The 6,138-nt window shown below is 40.8% G+C and overlaps 1 long non-coding RNA gene across 1 annotated transcript; it reads right to left on the bottom strand.

The window, feature by feature from the left end:
- Nucleotides 1-417: 417 nt before the first annotated feature.
- On the bottom strand, nucleotides 418-2,455 carry LOC138900536 (uncharacterized). The gene is made up of 3 exons (XR_011411612.1): nucleotides 1,768-2,455; nucleotides 1,505-1,565; nucleotides 418-1,201 (listed from the first exon to the last, which is right to left on the bottom strand). It is a non-coding gene; the product is annotated as an uncharacterized lncRNA (long non-coding RNA).
- Nucleotides 2,456-6,138: the final 3,683 nt, after the last annotated feature.

Genomic DNA, 6,138 nt, shown 5'->3' on the forward strand with positions numbered 1-6,138 from the left:
ATACTTGCCGAGCACCAACGTACATTTTATCTAACCTTCCTTATTATCTTTAAGGGCCGACAAGATCAATATAAATAGTAGACATGGATCATGAACATCCAACAATGAAAGATAATGTCATGAACATACATAACATGGGACGACAAGACTGTCAAGAACTATATATAAGGTACGAGCTAACATGATGCCATGAAAGACTATACAACAAAAAAATCAGCCGACAAGGCATTCTAAACCATACATAAGTCGACACCTGTCTATGAGCCTCTAAAGTTACATCAGTGCTACAACATTGCCGGAACAGGGCCCCGACATACCCATAATGTCAATAACAAAAATGCATACCAAGACCACGGCAAGTCCGGAGAAAGGATCTTGCCAATAACGCTGAACCGGATAACCTACTGTGATGGGGGAGCTGCGTCTACCCGTCTATCAGGACCTGCAGCACGACATGCAGGGTCCACAAATAAAAGGACGTCAGTACGAATAAAGTACTGAGTATGTAAGGCAGAATAGCATAAGTAAGAACAATAATGTAAACAGTGATAGGGAATATACAACCTGTGACATCTGGGTACCTCTGAGGGCTACTAACATGAAATACATGATACATACATATATATATACATAAACTTTTAAAACATATGCCTTTGTGGGCATCATCATCATCATATCATACCCGGCCGTAATAGGCTCGGTAAAACGTACCCGGCCATCATAGGGCTCGGTAGAATCGTACCCGGCCACGTGGAGCTCGGTAAAACCCAACTGATCAGTGGTTGCACAATAGGTGCCATACCCGGCCAACTATAGCGTGGCTCGGTAGAGTAAAATAGATACATATATATGATGCATGCTGGACTCATTGGAATCACATTTTGAACCTTTTGGAGTGACGTAAGGTCGGTATCCTTCGTACATGTTATTAGGATTAACCCTTCATCAAGAATCTTATAAGAATAAGGAGCTACCAACAACATTGATAATATAAGAATAAGAGAAGTAACATCAATATTAATCGTTTCATAAGAAGGGCAGCAATGTAAGTACTGCTAGCTTCTAAGAGTAGAGTATCTTTGGGAGCTCGTTCATTACATTATGTACAATTGGAGTCGTGCAAAATAATGAAGGGGATAGCCTCACATACCTTGTATATACTGCCCAACCTCAAGCTATGCAAATGTCACGACTCCTTAGTCTACAATAAGACAAATGACACTATCATTTTCGTTTAAGCGTCGTAACTATTATGTATCGACCACAACCTATTTTACGATGAAATGGACAGCACCTCCCCTATTTATATGACTTCACACAAGTCAATACAATCACCAAACAGCCCAAACAACATCATTAATAATCATATTGAGCCTCCAAAACAGTCCACCAACCAACAACATTACTACCAAGCCTTTCGATATATATTTCACAAGTTCTAGCTTCAATGACTTAGCTGCAACTTGGATAATCTTAAATATCTATAGAGTAAGGGGTTCCTTACCTTTAAACAGAAAGAACAACTCCAATTTGACCTTAATGTTCCACGAAATATCCCTCAAATTCTGCCACAAGAACAAGGAAGCGAAACTAGCAATCAATTTGGGCTTTTCGGAACTAGAATTACTTTAGAAGACTTGAAATCACCTAGGGTTGATATTAAGAACTTTAAGGAGTATTTACAGAACATAAAACACTTAAAACAACCTCCAACACGAGCTGGAACAACACAAAAATCAGCAACAACAAGAAGAACAAGAAACTTACTAGCGCCACGGGATTCCCGACACTTGATTTGTGTTGTTTGCCCTTTGTTTGGGTCTTGGATCATGAGAGAACCTTGAGAGAGTGTTTTTAGGTGTCTAGGGTCTGAAGAGAATGAAAATTAATGAGTTAAAACGGGGTTAAAGGGTCTGATATATATCAATATATCTCAACCGCCTATGTGGGCCCCATAGAGAGCTGCTTGGCGCACTCTCACAAAAACGCGAATATCTCTCTATTCCGAGATCGTATCGACAAACGGTTTAATGCGTTGGAAAGTAGACTCATAGATCTTCAATTTGATAGGAAGATCACCCCATAATTCCATGTACATTGGGAGAAAACTGTAGTAACATTTGACCTAAATTTTATGTAAAATTATAAACATAAGTTGCGACAACTTTTATCGACTTTTGTTTCATAACTCTCTTGACTTCAAGACTTATGATATGGATATTATATTATTCAAATACATTAAAACATAACCTCTTGGGACAATTAATCACCTCTAGTTTTACCCGAAAATGCGGGTTACAACATCCTTGATTCGTTTCACTTCTAATACTTGTTAACCACTCTTATACACCCTTGTATCGTTTAAGACCAATAGGATTAACTTCTTATCATCTCAAAGATAATCTCTTCTTGGATTTACGTCGACTAACTTATGGAATGATCTAAGGTACGCAAATTTGGGTTGTAACAAATATGGTATCTAGTGATGGGATTAAGGTGGACCTAAAGAAGATTGATGTAGTTCAGAGTTGACCCAGACCTTACTCCGCTATAGAGATCAGGAGCTTCTTGGGTTTGGCTAGTAATTACCGCCGCTTCATAGATGGATTTTCATCTGTTGAAGCCCTATTGACTAAGTTGACTCTGAAGGGTGCTCCGTTCATGTGGTCGGATGAGTGTGAGGAGAGATTTCAGAAGCTCAAGACAACATTGACTATAACTCTAGTGTTGGTTTTGCCTTCGGGATCATGGTCATCTACGATTTATTATGATGCTTCACGGGGTGGAATTGTATATATGTTGATGCAGAACGGTAAGGTGATTGCCTATGTGTTGTGCCAGTTGAAGCCCCATGAGATGAACTACCTAGTGCATGATTTGGAGTTAGCAGCTTTTGTAAACACACTCAAGATCTGGAGGCATTATTTATATGGCATGTCTTGTGAGGTATATAGATCATCGGAGTATTCAGCATATATTCAAGCAAAAGGATCTGAACTTATGGTAGCGGTGGTGGTTAGAGTTATTGATGGACTATGATATCACGTTATGTCATTTGTGACTTGTGTGCAAAGTTTGGTTCTAATCCGAGTTCCTTAGGCATGAATCAGATGCTTGATTGGAAATTTAGAAGCTTATGAACTTGAGAGAAGTTCAATTTGTGGTTTGATCGTCGATTCAAAGATGTGATGACCTTGCATGTATTTGGAGACTTTGGATAGGTCCATGTAGTATTTGTGGACTCTTTAGTATGATTGGACGGGGTCCTGGGTGGCTCGGGTGAGTTTCGGACCACCCGGAGCTTGGATGAGGTTGTAGATTTTCTACTTGTGTTTGGTGTGCTTTGCAATCACAAAGAAACTCTCACGATCGCTGAGGCTTATTTTGGAAGTTGTGATTTTTTTCTTTGCATTCGCAGATAGGGGGTCGCGTTCGCGAAGGGTTAGGGACATTGGTTTTTGCATCCACGGGAGAAGGGCTCGCGTTCGCATCGAGAAGAGCCTGACTGGGAGCCGACTAGTGTTAGGCTTCCCATTTGCGGGGTTAGGATCGCATTCGCGTTGGCTTGGGAAGCATGTGCATCGCGTTGGCGAGATCTTTACCAGCTTCCCATAGGGTATTTTTGAGGCAATGTCAGGTTATGCTTCACAACGCGAGGCTTGGGCCGCGTTAGCGAAGGGTATCGCTAGGTAGACTATATTAAGTTTCCATATCAGAATTTTAGCCCATTCTCTCTTATTTTGAACCCTACACTTAGAGAAGGGCAATTTTCGAAGAGGATTTTCATATAAGGCAAAAGGGTAAGTGATTTCTACTTGATTTTGACTTTATATCTTGTTTCCCCATGAATTATTACACATGGATTATGGGATTTGAAAGTGGGATTTATGTATTTTTTAGTTGGATTTTGGGGAGCGAATAATTGATTTTTGAACCCTAAATCGCAGTCGGATTTGGATGAAACTTGTATATATGGACTCGTATTCAAATGGGTAATTGAGATTTGTGACTTTTGTTAGGTTCAGGGAAGCGAGCCCGGGTTCACTTATTGGTGGACTTTGCATAATTAGATATAGATTGGAGCTTTATTATTTGGAATTGATTCCTATATCATCGTTTGACTTTATTGGGTTAATCCTTTGTTAGATTTGATGAATTCAGAGGTTGATTTGAGAGGCAAGAAGTATGTTACATAGGCTTAACTTGACGATATTTTCCTCATAAACTACGATGTTAGCTATATGTTGGGGATTACACATATGCGTGCACCGTGTTTATTCTTGATCTGGGTAGATTCTAGTTTCTTATATGCTTGTTTGGCTATCATGCTTTATTGATATCATATTTTCTATACTTGTTGACTGCGCGAGCTATTATTCATGCTAGAAATATTGTTTAGGCCATTACATTTCTATTTGAGACATGATAGAGCTAGTTTTGCTATGTTGATCTATTTTCTTTAGTCGTAGTCTTATTTTACAGTCACAATATTATATTTCGTGTGTTGTATCTCTATATGTGTGCATACCTTATGCGTTATCTCACAAGTTGATTATGTCCTTGTGTCTGTGGTACTGGTTTGAGCTGAATTATGGCACGTTAGAATATTCTGTGTGGTATTGTGATTATGGTACTAGAAGATGTTGACACATTGAGACTGAGCAGATTGATGACTGATTCTAGGCCTTAGAGCCATATTGATATTGGTTGTAAGGGACGCTTGCATCAGGCCCCTGAGTGGGCTGAGTGATATTGATCATTGACTCTTGATCCGATCAGCTCTTGGGTTAGGATCCGCTCCTCCAGAGTCAGGTATAATGTTGTGAGTGCAAGCACTTGATATATGCTTAGTGAGGGGCTTTATGACAGGCACCCGTACAATTCTGAGTATATGTGTATGTGTGTGTGTGTGATGATTAAGGGGCTGTGAGCTAGGCACCACGAGCGTGCTAAGAGTATGATTCAGGGGTATTTGTTCTAGGGACTAAGTATGGGCTGAGATTATGTTTATTTGATATTTGATGTTCTCTCATGATGTTTCCTTAATTGATTTATTCGGAAAGAATGCTTATTTCCTCTTAATGTGATATTGTTGGGTGCCATCACGGCTCCGGTTGGTGTTTGGGTCGTGACAAGTTGGTATCAGTGCCCTAGGATACTTAGGTCTCAGGAGTCATGAGCAAGTCTTGTAGAGTCTTGCGGATCGGCAGGGAGATGTCTGTACTTATCTTCGAGAACCTATAAGTCTAGTAGGAAACATCTCTTTATTTCATTGTCTATAGTGTGGATTTGTTTATGCCTGTATTCTGAATATTTACCTTCTATTTTCTCACATATGGTGAGGACACGTGTGGTGCAACTAAGCAGGCACTGGTACCCTGGGCTAAGGCTATGAGAGGATGGCGCTGAGGCAGAGGTAGGGCTGGAGCATGCACCGCAGCTAGGTCCCCTGCTCGAGCAGCTGTAATGGATCTATCGGTTGCTCCCGTTGAGGATTAGATTCATGATTATGTTGAGCTGAAGGGACCAGCTCAGGTTCCCTAGGGTTTATTTGCTATGCCATCCGTTCAGGATGCCTTGGTTTGCATGGTTGGTTTATTCGAGAGTTTGGCTTATGATGGAGTGTTTCCTACTGCACATACTACTTCTCAAGCAGGGGTGAAGTGCAGACTCTTGCTACTCGTACCCCCGAACAGATTGATATGGGTTTTTAGAATCCAGGAGTAGCTGTAGTTTCTGCACTGTAGCCTGTATTTGCTTCTGGAACAGTTATTGAGCCTGCTTTGTCCGTGGATTAGCAGAAAAGATTGAAGATTTTCTGAAGGATGGATCCTCTGCATTTTGACTGTTCTCCTACAGCATGTCCCTAGGATTTCCTTGATGGTTGCTATGAGATTCTTCAGAATCTCCAACTCGTGGAGTCCAATGGAGTATATTTCACTGTGTTTCATCTTAGAGGGCCAGCCAAGAGGTGATGGCAGTCATATGAGCACGGTAGAGCAGATGGTTCCCCTCCACTTACTTGGGCTCAGTTCTCCAATGCCTTTTTGGAGAAGTTTGTGCCCAACACAAGGAGAGAGGAGCTGAGGAGGCAGTTCAAGCATCTTCGGCAAGGTTAGATATTAGTTACTGAGTATG

This window comes from Nicotiana tomentosiformis, chromosome 10 (genome assembly GCF_000390325.3).
Source record: "Nicotiana tomentosiformis chromosome 10, ASM39032v3, whole genome shotgun sequence".
Lineage (NCBI taxonomy): Eukaryota > Viridiplantae > Streptophyta > Magnoliopsida > Solanales > Solanaceae > Nicotiana > Nicotiana tomentosiformis.